This window comes from Erythrolamprus reginae, chromosome 1 (genome assembly GCF_031021105.1).
Source record: "Erythrolamprus reginae isolate rEryReg1 chromosome 1, rEryReg1.hap1, whole genome shotgun sequence".
In the NCBI taxonomy this organism is placed as follows: Eukaryota; Metazoa; Chordata; class Lepidosauria; order Squamata; family Dipsadidae; genus Erythrolamprus; species Erythrolamprus reginae.
In genome coordinates, this window is record NC_091950.1 from 183271058 (window position 1) to 183285457 (window position 14400).

The window sequence follows — 14400 nt, forward strand, 5'->3', positions numbered from 1 at the left end:
TATTTTATATTTTATATTTTATATTTTATATTTTATATTTTATATTTTATATTTTATATTTTATATTTTATATTTTATATTTTATATTTTATATTTTATATTTTATATTATTTATATTTTATATTATTTATATTTTATTTTATTTTATTTTATTTTATTTTATTTTATTTTATTTTATTTTATTTTATTTTATTTTATTTTATTTTATTTTATTTTATTTTATTTTATTTTATTTTATTTTATTTTATTTTATTTTATTTTATTTTATTATTTTATGCCGCCCTTCTCCTTAGACTCATGTTAGCAATAGCACTTTTTAACAGAGCCAGCCTATTGCCCCCACAATCCGGGTCCTCATTTTACCCACCTCGGAAGGATGGAAGGCTGAGTCAACCTTGAGCCGGTAATGAGATTTGAACCGCTGACCTACAGATCTACAGTCAGCTTCCGTGGCCTGCAGTACTGCACTCTACCTGCTGCACCGCCCTAGCTCAGCTCCAATGTGCATGTGTGCCAACCAGCTGATTTTTGGCTTGCGCAGAGGCTCTGGGAAGGCGTTTTCAGCTTCCAATGAGCTTCTGGGGGGATGGGGAGGGTATTTTTACCTTCCCCCAGCTCCAGGGAAGCCTTTGGAGCTTGGAGAAGGTGAAACAAGAGCCTCAACTAGAAGTTGAGAAACAGACCATTTCCGGGGGGCCTCCAGGAGAAGGGGGAAGCTGTTTTTGCCCTCCCCATGTATTGAATTAGGGGTGTGGGCACTCACACATGCACAATAGCATGCACACACGCTCTTTCGGCACCTGAGGGAAAAGTGGTTCGCCATCACTGTTCTATAGCTTTTATAGTACCACCATATGTGGTCACACTCTTTTGTGTTTTAGAATAAATAGGCTTATTTTTCAGGAACATGCTTGATTCTGGATGCACCTCCATCTCATGATCTGGAGACTCAATGACTATTGTGCTGGGAATCCTAATTCTGTATAGTTCTGGAATCCACTAAACTAAAAGATGCTATATATGAATGCAAAAAGTAAGTCGCCCATCAAAGTTTGAGAAGTAACCTGAAACAATGGCTAATTATCTCAGGGACCGCCTTCTGCTGCACGAATCCCAGCGACCAGTTAGGTCCCACAGAGTGGGTCTTCTCTGGGTCCCATCAACTAAACAATGCCGCTTGGCAGGACCCAGGGGAAGAGCCTTCTCTGTAGCGGCCCCGGCCCTCTGGAACCAACTCCCCCCAGAGATTAGAATTGCCCCCACCCTCCTTGCCTTTCGTAAGCTACTTAAAACCCACCTCTGCCGCCAGGCATGGGGGAACTGAGATACTCTTTCCCCCTAGGCCGTTACAATTTTATGCATGGTATGTCTGTATGTATGTTTGGTTTTTACAATAATGGGTTTTTAATTGTTTTTAATATTTTGGATTATTATTGCATATTGTCTTGTTATTGCTGTTAGCCACCCCGAGTCTCTGGAGAGGGGCGGCATACAAATCCAATAAATAATAATAATAATAATAATAATAATAATAATAATAATAATAATAATAATAATAATTCTTTAGAACCTAAAGTGACCTCTTTAGTTTGGGCTTAGTGTAACATATGAACCCAACTATTGCGGTCTGTGGGCTATGGTTTGTAGCTTAATATGAAGCGTAAACTGGTCAACTGTGATTTCTTCAAGAAATCAAAGTTAAAGAAAGAGTTTTTGGATAGGGATGAATGGATATTGTAGAGGCTTATCTAACATCTTTAGAAATGCATTGTTCTATTGGAAGGATGAGTTGTCATTTCCTTGCCAAAAACACTGGTCAATTCTGAGTTAGTGCTAAATGAAACTAATGGCCAGGTTTATACATTATGAGATCATGCAGTTTGTGAAGCACGTAATATTCCAGTTACAGTGAAAAAGGTTGTAATTAGTGTAAAGTAAAAAGAATGCTGAGTCATGGTGGATCAGCAGAATGTGCTATGACCTGATTGGTCAAGATCTGTATATACTGTAATGCACCTTTGCATAGGTGTGGCTTGTGGCGTGTGTGGTTTGTGGTCAGTGGTGATTTGTTGTAGTGTATGGTTAGTACTGGTAGAGTCATCTACTAAGATAGTTTGGCGTTCTGTATTATTATTATTATTATTATTATTATTATTATTATTTATTAGATTTATATGCCACCCCTCTCCGAAGACTCTAGAATATAGAGTATAGTTTTGATATTAAGAAGAAGTAAAAGTCTTCTGAAGAATTCCTGCTGTAGTGTCTTCATTCTGAAACCTCTCCAGTTGTTTTTTTTTTATTAATATCCTTTCTACTTCTGGTCTGTACCTCAGGTACTAATCCTCACAATGAATAGCTTAATGTGATGTAGAAATCCTACCATTTAAGCAAACCATGTTGTAGTGCAATGTATTAATCTATTCTGCATCAATCTATTAATATGCAATTGCTAGGCAAACAAAGACCACAATATTTCAAAAAACAATCTATGTGCAGGATCAATCACCTGTATATACAAAGGAACTAGGATGAAAGGAAAGAAGAATCTCTTTGGTGAATAGATCTTCAATCAGGGCTTCCTGTAAAAAGCTAGATTCCCAGTGCTGCCATCACTACTGTGCCGAATGCCTCTAGATCCTGGGTGAGCCTAAAAACATTTTGTAACAAATAGAGTACAGCTCATATCCTGCCAGCTGCTTGTATTACAGTTCAATTACAAATCATTTGTCTTTTAGCTTCTCCAATTTGCTCTTTTATGCAATGACTACATTGTGAATGCTGCCCACCCCACGAGCAACTGGAGAAATGGACAACAATTACTCACAGCATCCATTAAACCATTAAAGCTCCAAAAAGTTGCAAAAAAAAGGTTGCACCCCCTAAAAACCCTTGTGTGTTATCTTGTCTGAAGAAGAAATTTGGAAATGATAAAAGCTCATTCATAGTTTAATCCCAGTAGAGATGGCTTTGATTCCCCTCCCACCCTTTATGGGAGAAAATAGGTGAGTTTATTTTCAGATTTTAATTGCAAAGCATGAATTAACCCTCTAAGTTAAGGCTTAGTAAAGTTTATTCTGTGATTACTAAAAATGGCATTTTCTTTTTATTAATGATTTTCAAACAATCCATAACATGCCCTGCTATAAGTTTCCTTCATACTTCTCCCTTAGACTCTCCACGATTGACCTCTCCAGGTTCCTAAGAGGCCAGTAAGGGGCGTACATAAGTGCACTGGTGTGCCTTTCGTCCCCTGTCCAATTGTCTTTCCTTTCTTTCACCTATCTTATATATTCTCTTCCTTTCATATATCCTCTCCTCTAAGTTCACTTTCTCCCTCATTTATATTACCACATGTCTATTTTTCTTCCTATGTATTTGTGCATTGGACAAATGAATAAATAAATAAATAAATAATAATGAACATTTTGTTGGGAGCAATAGAATGTTGCCAGTGCCACTCCTTTCTTTTCTGATTTCTGATTTCTGAATCAACTTCCAGCAATAGGTTTTCTTCTGTTGAACTAAACCTGGCTTCTCTTTTTTACATCAGTAAGGTCAGTTAGTGGCTATCATTTAACCTTTATGGAAAGGTTAAATAAAATAAACCATCCCTCCCTTCTTGTTAAGACAGGCACTGGTAGGTAGCAGAAGACCCAATTCAATCCTTAAGCCTGATCTCCCATTTTTTGCAAATTGTTTACAGAGCAATTGAATGGCCCCATATGCCCCCTTATGCTTGTAATGGCTCTTATCATTTTATTATAACATTAATAGGCTTTTTTTTAATAAAGAAAGATTGTTTTGTTTTTCCAATATGCTGGGCTGTTTGACTGGCTGAAGTTTTATTTCTTCAGTTTATGAATAAATAAACTTCTCTCATCCAGTAATTTGAAAATGGTTGGCATTCTATTTGGTGTAATTGGTAGATGGAAGCAAAATAATTATGTTTTTGTAATATAACTGATACATTCAACATAAGGCTTATGATTTAATAGCCAACATGTTCTCTTTAAGTGGTTCCTTAAGGGGAAAAAACGAATAAAGCAACAATAACAGTAGCAACAATAATTATAATGATAATGAACCATAATAACATCTTTCCTTTGTTATATAGCTCACCTAGTATTTAGGACTATTTCTTTGGAATTTGCATGATTATCTCTACAGAAGAATAAAAACAGAAAATGGACTGATGGGGGCAGGGAATGAGAAGGAAGTTATTTTTGTTTATTGCATTTGTTGTAATTTGTAAATAAAGGTTAATTGAAATGGAGTTCAGGTAAGTATTTTATTATACTTTTAAATATTATATTCCAAGGACTGTGATAGTTGAGACTATTGTGAAATTATCCTTAATTAGTATTGCTGTCTCTTATTTTTTGCTCCCTCTCTCTCCCTCTCTCTCTCTTTCTGTATGTGTGTGTGAGAGAGAGAGAGACAGAGAGAGAGAGAGAATATGATGTGTTTCAGTTTTAAAATGTACTGATATATGATGGAGGTGAAGAAGTGATCTGGTAACTGAATGACTTTCCTGGCAGAAGAGAATCTGACAGGATGGCATTTTACTAATTAGGAAGAGTGCTGGACTAACCAGATGGGAGAAATGCAGATTGGAACTTTTAAAAAAATGGAAAGGAAAAACAAATAAATACATAAAATGAAAATATCAGAACAATGATTTTGTAGGCATTCGGGATATATTGGATGATGGTCAATACACCACAAGCATAATTAAAAGCTCTCCTAAGAGCCAGACAGAGACGACACAGAATTTGAAGGCAAGTAAGATGAGGAGAAGAGCTTGCACCGAACTGGATCATTAATCTGCAGAAAAATGCAAGTACTGGGTCCCAGAGCTACTTATAGGATAAGATGCCACCTGCAGAAGGCTTTGCATAGGTAATGCCTTTCATCTCTCCCTCCATCAAGCCACATGCCACAAAATATAATCCTGGTTAGTTTGGTTTCCCCGACCTGCTGACACATATTAAGGAAGTGACTCAACTAGAGCCGAGGTTGTGCAGTGGTTAGAATGCAGCACTGCAGGCTACTTCAACTATCTGTTACCTGTAGTTGAGCAGTTCAAATCTCACCACCGGCTCAAGTTTGACTCAGCCTTCCAAAGCTTCCTTCCAAGGGGGTGAAGTGAAAACCCAGATTGTTGGGGGCAAGATGCTGATTCTGTAAACCATTTAGAGAGGGCTGTAAAAACACTGTGAATCAGTATACAGTGGAACCCCGACATAAGAGCTGCTCTACTTAAGAGCAACTCGAGATAAGAGCTGGGAGGGGAGAGATATTTTTGTTCTACTTACAAGCCCAAATTCGAGATACAAGCGCCAAGGAGCTGTCTCCTGAAGCCAAACGCTAACTTCCGCGTTCGGCTTCAGGAGACAGCTGCGAAGCGGCGCGCGTGTTTTAAAAGGTTGCAGCCGGCCTGGGGGGCTCGGGGGGGTGCTTGCAGCTTTCTTTCTTGCTCTTTTTCTTTCTCTCTTTTACCTTCCCTTCCTCTATTTCTTCTTTTCTTTCTCCTTCCCACCTTCTTCCCTCCCTTCACTCATTCCTCTCTTACTCTCCCCTTTCATAAGTTTCCTTGCTTCCTTCCTCTGTTCCTGTCCCTTCCCTCTTTCCTTCCTTCCTTCCCACCCTCCGTCCATTCATTCACCCATTCCTCTCTTGATCGCTTAAAGCCGGTCCCTGGTGCAAAAAGGGTTGGGGACCTCTGTCCTACAGGATTGGGTGGCAGAGAAGTTGAACATATGTAAATTTAAAAGTTTAAGAAAGTTTACAAGTTAAGTGAAAGAAACTTCATTATTCATTTATATGTACATGTACATTTCTTCATTAAAAACATGTCTTTCTGCATAATTTAGACTAACTTTGTGAGTTTTTTGAGGGCTGGAACCAATTAAAATTATTTACATTAATTCCTATGGGGAAAAGTCGTTCGAGATAAGAGCTGCTCGACTTAAGAGCCCAGGTCCGGAACGAATTAAACTCGTATCTCGAGGTACCACTGTACAGTGATCCCTCGCCACTTCGCAGTTCACCTTCCGCTGTTTCAGTGCATCGCGGGTTGCTGAAGGAACCGGAAGTGACGAGCCAATGGGGAAATCTTCCTCCCCCCTGCCACCCAACAGGTCTTTCCCCTGAGCACCCATAGCGGTCACCTCCTGCACCCAGAATACCTACAGCCACCACTCTCCTCCATGCCTGTCAGCCCCATCGAGGTCAGTGTGAAGTCCGAGCCTCCTTTTGCCTGCCTAGCTGGGCCTTCTTCTTTTTTTTGCCTCTCGGCCACATGCACTTCCAACTCCTTGCCCGGCTTCTTCCCTGGGCCATGGCGCTTCCGGAGCCCCGTCTGACTCTCCTTCCTCCTCCCTACTTAGTTCGGGGATCTCTGATCCCTGCTGCCTTTAAGCCAAACTGATTTTGCTGGCCGGCTTGTTGATGGCAGGGACCAGGGTGGTGGGATGAAAGAAAGACACAGCAGAATTAAACCGCAGCGCAAAGTTCACATTTGGAGAAGGCGCCGAAGAGCTCAATGCGTCTTTCTTTCATCCCCTCCCCCCCGTCTCTGCCACTGCTGGAGGAGAGTAGCTGCAGGTATTCCGGGTGCAGGAGGTGACCACTGTGGGAAGTGAGGGACAATGCGTGTGGGGTTAAAAGCGGAAATCCTACTTCGCGGATTTTCGTTTATTGCGGGTGGTCCTGGAACGGAACACCCGCGATAAACGAGGGATCACTGTATAAGTCTAAGTGCTATTGCTAATCCAACTCTTCCTAACCAATGTTGTTATTGTACATAAAGTTCCTCTCCTAAAAGTTAATAATCTTCCCCTTCTCAAACATTACAATGATCATCTCTTTTAACAGAGACAAAGAATTACAGCCCCAATTACAGAATTGCCTTTACTCTCCCACATAATACTTTTCTTCTTTTATACAGACGTCCCTGACTTCACAGCATTGTGATTATCTCACACTTTGGGCAAAATTCTAGGAAACTGAACACTGAGAGAACTGGGGATAAATATTGTGGCTAGCAGAGAACAGCTTCTCCTTTCTAACACAAATACAATCAGGTGCTTGTTTCACCCTTAAGAAGTGGTGCTGCCAAGCGGAGCTCAAAATTATACAAAGATGGGATGGGTGGGTGGGTGTTTTTATGTCACCCTGCTGAAAATCATACAAGAGGAAAAGAAGAAAAGATGATATTCTCTTGCCCCTTTTGCCACCTGAAGAGGCAGCCAGGAGCTATACAAGCTGCCACCCCAGCAATGATGCCTCTTCTGACCTAGGATTCCACAAACCACAAAGCAGACTCCTTGTCCTGGGAAAAAACCCTTTTTATTAAGTTCCTGTGAATTCTTCTCATTCACATCCAGCAAAGTCTTTCAAGGGTGAATTTACAGTCACAAGCCTTACCTGCAGTGAAGGGCTGCTCTTCTTACCTCCTACCAAAGCTCCCTCATAGGCCGTCGCGGTCACATGCATGCCCATTGGTTGCACATGCGCACATCAGCGTGAGATTTGACTTCTGTGCATTCATAGCAAGTCAAATTTCATGTAAGAACATGCATGAGAGCAAGATTTTGGCAATTTTCGGCGGTATTTTTGATTCCATGCATGCAGAGAAGCAAAAAAATGGCCAAAAATCACCAAAATCTCACTCACAAGCGCATCTTCACATGCCCCCTATGGGCAGAGCCATTTATCTTCCATCTGTGGCCTTACTCCAGTAGTAGGTTCTAAAACCCATTGCTACCAGTTTGCCCACTGCCACGGGTTCGCAGAACTGGGCTGAACCACTGCCTTACTCCCTCCCAAGTCGACCCCTGTTCCTTAGCTGTTCCCTTTGTCTCGCAGCACTGGAACAGGCTCCAACTGTTCATCTGCCTCATTGATGCCTAATTCCAAAGGCAGCTGATAACTGACAGACTTCCCTGGCCCCATCTCTGCCTCTGACGCAGAGCACTTTCAGAGCTTTCCCCAGACTCTAGGACTGGCGCATGTTCTTCACCAAACTCACTGTCTGAGTCTGCTGCCAGCTCCATTGGCGGACCACAACAATGCCAGGCAGAATGGTCAAAATAGCTTTACCCTGAAGAAGGGGAATTATACTCGACTTCTGTCTGAGTAAATGGCCAAGGAACATTGGCTGAAATTATTTATTCAATTTCTATATATTTATAGTTATTACTGCTGGGTCATCCCCTAATGTGAGTGACTGAAGGCATTTTTAAAAACTACCTTGAGGGCAAGAGCCATGATTAGGGTGACTGGAAAAGGGTGCAAAGAACTGCAAGGTGTACTGTATCTACTAAGATGGTTTGGATAGGAATTTGGTTTAGCTCCTGTTTCCATTCAAATCATTATTTTTAAAAAGCACACATCCGAAACACTGTCTACACGATTGTGTCTTCTCTTTTCTCATTGTTCTGTGTCATCAAACTGTGTGCATGAACACAGAAGTGGTGCTTTTACATGTGCTCTATGAGTGGCCATTCAATTACTAGTTGCCCTATACTATTTTCTTTAAGAATATGTCTTTACTGTAATTTCAAGTGCCAACAGAATTTGTTTAAGTCAGGATGAATAATGCTAAGTTTACTTTCATTTGATTATCAGCGTTTTTACTTGGAACTAGGTCTTATGAATGAGGAAAGTACTTACCTTCAGGTATAGGCTTAAGATTACACTATCAGCAAAAGAACTACTAATTGGGGGTGGGAGGGAACAGTTTTTCAATTCCTTAATTTACATTGCACCTTCATAGAGGAATTCCCGAGAATTCTTATTTACCTTCAGGTTGGGTCTGCAGACTAAACTGTACAAGCTAAAGTTATACCTTTCTTGCTTCCCCCCCCACCCCCGCATACCACTCACAAAATTTCAACACAAAGCTCTTTTAAATGGTAACAAATTCAGAAATTGTCAGACAATCCTCTTATAAAAATGATCTTGGATTTCTTATGAGCAGGCAGCCAACAGAAAATGGGTACAGTGTTAGAAGAACAGGTGTGTTTTCATTTGAAAGAAGCCGCAAGATATATGAAAATGACTTAGCAGCTGGTGAATAAAAGAAATTGAACTTGTGCCAAGCAAACTGGTGTGTGTGTGAGAAAGAGAGAGAGCGAGAGCGTGCATACACGTTTTTCATTTACTAAGGGCTTGTCCAGATGGCATCTTCCCCTATGGCTGGTTTAAACCGGAAATAGTAGTGGAAAAAGTATTGCAATTAATCCGTAGCAATTAGCTTCTTGATTTGGACCTCATTCACTCTTTGGGATTTTTTCCCCATCTATACCAAACTTTAATCTCATCTATTATTTGGACTAGCAGAGATAAGAACAGCACACTTTACAAGGAACAGGTGCAATGGCGGACTGATTCCCCACCAAGAAGTGAAAGGATAATTAATGCAAAAGTCAATCACACATCATCAAATTTTAATTTTAAATACTAGAAATATAAAATGATTGGGTCATCGGAAATTATGTAATAGAACAGTAATTCTTTTATGTAGGAATTGATACCTTTACCATTACATAGGAATGTATCATAGAAACATAGAAGACTGACGGCAAAAAAAGACCTCATGGTCCATCTAGTCTGCCCTTATACTATTTCCTGTATTTTATCTTACAATGGATATATGTTTATCCCAGGCATGTTTAAATTCAGTTACTGTGGATTTACCAACCACGTCTGCTGGAAGTTTGTTCCAAGGATCTACTACTCTTTCAGTGAAATAATATTTTCTCACGTTGCTTTTGATCTTTCCCCCAACTAACTTCAGATTTTGTCCCCTTGTTCTTGTGTTCACTTTCCTATTAAAAACACTTCCTTCCTGAACCTTATTTAACCCTTTAAGATATTTAAATGTTTCGGTCATGTCCCCCCTTTTCCTTCTGTCCTCTAGACTATACAGATTGAGTTCATTAAGTCTTTCCTGATACGTTTTATGCTTAAGACCTTCCACCATTCTTGTAGCCCGTCTTTGGACCCGTTAAATTTTGTATCAAATTTCAAACACCTATGCAAATGCATTTATGTTTATTTTGAACACAACTTTATATCAAGTATATTTTCACATAAAGAATGACTTTCTAAGCATACTTCATCCAAATCTATACCTCTCTAAATGATTTTTTAAGTAAATTATGAATTTTAGGGGATGTCTTGAGCAAAAAATATTTCTGTAAAATTCAGAAAAGAATGAAACCCAAAAGATCATACATTTCAATTTGCCTATTAGTCCAATAAGTATGAATTTGATAGGAAAATATTTGTAATCTTCCCACTTTCTTATTCTTATCCCCCAAAACCTCCCTGTCAAATAGTTCGGGCTGACTGAGATTGTCTGGTCCAAAGTCTCCCAGTAATTGAGGCTGAGAGCAGACTGAAACCTGGGTCCCTTGCTCTTAGTCCAACACTCCTCAACCTCTACATCCCACGGGGTCTCATTTATCTCCCATGTTGGTTTTATTTTGGATTCTTGCACTCAGAAGCAACACTGCAGTAAAACTCCCCTTAACTTTTATAGCCCTGTTCCACACGTTAAAGGCCATCCAGGAAGAGACCCGTGCCTTTTGCTATCATCATCACCTATACCAAGGGTGGACAACTATAGCAACTTTACAACTTGTGGACTTCAACTTCCACAACTCCTGGGCCAACTGAACCCGCATTGATGGCTCAGGAATTCTGGGAGTTGATGGTCATAAAACTGCGGTAGCTCCTAATCTCGATGTATATATGAAAGATGAGGTTAATTAATATTAAAGTTTGTTGCATAAAAACCAAAAACAGAAGCACACAGAGATGACTGATTCAGCTGGATTCAATAACATCTTTATAAACATAGTAACAGATGAATTTACAATACCATAAGCAGAGTTCTTCTTCAAGCAATTAAAGACAGCGGAGAACAGTTAGTTTCATTTCAGCATCAGACAAGCCCAGAGAGTTCAGAGCAGAGAATGCAGAGTGGAGAGTGAGCCAAGCCCAGCTTAAGACCAAGTTTCCAGTTTCGATTCCCTGCACAGTCTCAGATGTGTTTAGCTCTCATTGGCTGACCCAGTTGCCATGCCCATTCTTTGGCTGAGCTTGTCAACATGAGCTCTCACAGTTCATGAATATCTCAACAATTAAGCTTCACTTTATTCCTATAATACCTCTGGGCAATAAATAAGAGGCTTAAAGAAGGGAGCGGGCCCAAAGCCACACCATGAGTTCCTAGGTTGCCATTACATGAGACCTAGAGTAGGGTTCTAACTTACTTCACCGCCGGTTCGCTCATATTGCATGCCACGTGGCCATGCCGCACAAGTGCACGCAGCTATGCAGTGCCTAAAACCAAGGTTCTGTGCATGCACAGAAGCAAAAAACAATTCTGGGCATGCGCAGAAGCCGAAAACAAGATGGCGGTGCCATTAGGGACGGTTTGGGGGCATGGCCCACTGGCGATCATTCCCCATTTGGCAAGCAGAGAGGAATTCCCGCTACTGGCTCTATAGAACCAGTCCGAACCTGTAGCAATCCACCCCTGCACGAGACCTTTAGAGCTCAACATCAACATCTTGAACTGTGCTCAGAAAACTGGCAACACCCTCTTTTAATACTGAATGTCTCTCCACAGACCTCCAGTGATCGGTCTCCACTGTCTAGGTTGCCATGGCATAATTAGGAGTCTTATGGGTGGGGCCAGTGAACAGCCAAGCAGCTGAATGGAGATGGAGTTTGCCAATTTTGTTTTGATTTGGCCTATTTCAGGAATGGTAAAAGACAGCACATCCTCCTTCCAATAAGCCACCTTTGCATAGCCTCCTCACAGTTGCAGTGACACAAATCATAACTGTTTTTCTAGACTTGGCTCTGTAAAATTGCAGCTGGTATGATGAGGAATTTCAAAGCTGCAATGGCCCTGCTGTGCAGTGAACATATGGTGGACATTCCCAACACCTGCTGTCCAGAATCACCTAATTCTAGAAAAAAAAACCACTCCCTTTTTTAGTTTGTCTAAGAATTAAATGTGCAAATTACATTATGTTTCTTCACCCGAAATGCTTCAGATATTTTTCTTTCTTTCCAACCGTTATAACAGCAACTGGAAAAACCATGCACTAGTGACATTTCATTTTCAAAGAAATTATTTTAAAAGTTATTCTATGGTTCAGCCTGACTACATCCCTTGCAAAGACACGTTCCAAATCAAAAGAGAAATTTGCTTGAGAAATACAAGTTGGGGCTTATTCAATAAGCTGCTTCCACTGCAGCTCTTATGCAAATATTCTCAAAGCAATCATTCATGACAATATGAAACTGTTGCTGATTTTTCTGCGAGATCACAATGTGACTAAGAAAGCCAAAAGCCTTTATAATGGGTTTAAGTCAGTAAATTATGTTTTGATTGGTTTGTTTTCAATTTACCACACATTTGATTATGGCATTGGATGTTTGTTTGTGTGTTGTTAGCAATCTTGTAAATGTTTGATGGAGCTGTAAAGCAGATATTTTAATAAGCAATAATAAACTTAATTGGCTTCTGCTTTCATTTTAGATCAGTTTCCTTCATGTTGCCATCTCTTCTACATAGACCAAAATATTTCCCCCTACAATTGTGATATTAACGGTGTCTAGTCAATGAAGGGCTACCAAATTTTTTACCACCATACTGTGGGCGTGGCTTATGCAGGACAACCTGCATTTTCTTTCAACATCTTTCAGTGCAAATTGGGTGCTCTGGGGTGGAGCTCCATTTTCGCTACCCTACTGCGTCCCCCCCCCTGCCAGGCAGTAGCCCACCCCTGTGTCTAGTCCACTTGTCTATTGTGACAAAGAGACTCTGGAAGGCAGCCATCTTGACATTTATTAAGTGACTTGTGACCATTTTTCACCCTTATGACTCATGCAGTATCCCCATGATCGCATAATTTACATTAGGCTGCTTGACAACTAGTTCGTATTTATAATGCTTGCTTTGTCCCAGGGTCATGGGATCCTCTTTTGCAATCTTGTGACAAGCAAAGTCAATTGGGAAGCCAGATTTACTTAACAACCATGTTTTTAATTTAACCACTAACAAACGTAGCAAGAAAAGTTGGAAAATATTGCAAAACTACTGAACTAATTTCTCATACATCTTAGGTTCAATTGTAGGCATAATTCAAGGACAATCTGTACACATTCTAGACCAGTGATGGCGAACCTATGGCACAGGTGCCACATGGAGCCATAACTGCTGCTATGCAAGCCGTTGCCCTAGCTCAGCTCCAACATGCATGTGTGTGCCAGCCATCTGATTTTTGGCTCACACAGAGGCTCTGGGAGGGCAATTTTGGCTTCCAGAGCACCCCCGGGAGGACGGGGGAGGGCATTTTTACCCTCCCCCAGTTCCAGGGAAGCCTTTGGATTTGGAGCCTGGGGAGGGCAAAACATGAGCCTACTGGGCCCACAAGAAGTTGGGAAACAGGCTGTTTCAGGACTCCAGAGAGCCTCCGGGGGGCGTTGGAAACTGTTTTCACCCTCCCCAGGCATTGAATTATGGGTGTGGGCATTCGTGCATGTGTGATAGTGCACGCCCACGGTCTTTTGTCACCTGAGGGAAAAAAGGTTCGCCATCACTGTTCTAGATCTTATCTTGAGCTCCAGCTCAAAGAAATGAAAATAATATTCTTCCTTTAAAAAGCTCTTAAAGAAGTACAGAAATATTTTGGATCATCCTACTGTCACCTCTTGAAGGTGTTACAAGGGTGAAATGCTCCTGGTTTGCTCATGCTTGTCGGTCGTTGGAAAGCCGGGCGTGAAGGCAGCGCAGGTTTCTGCCCACCCGCCTGGATGGCATAATTTGGGTTCTTTTATCCTCTGTGCATGCCCATGCACAGAGGGTAAAAGAATCCAAATGGTGGCATCCAGTTGGGTGGGCGGAGCCTCACGCTGCCTTCATGACCAGCTCTCCAACGACTGAGAGGCATGAGCGAACCAGGAGCATTTCACCCTGTGTAACTGTGAACTTTTTCAGCAAGGTATGGAGAAGGCAGTGTCCATCTCTAATGTCAATCTTCAGATTTGACCTGGAAAGTATCCCTGCTACTACATCTGACTGTGGACCATAAATCAGGATCTCTCTGTGGCCTAAACAGTTTGGCATCTTTAGTGCTCCTTTGAAAGTTTACATGCTTGTCATTGTTGCAAAAGCACATTCTCTTGCAGCATGATCAAAGGCAGGGGTAGGGTGGAAATGTCTTTATTCTGGAGACCTATCACTAAAGAGCCAAATATTGCTATTCTCTAGACCCTAAATCCTCACAAGAACTGCAACATTGGGCTGCCTGCCAACTTAAACAATTGCCAGTAAGCCCGATGATCCGGTTGCAATCAAATAGACAGAAA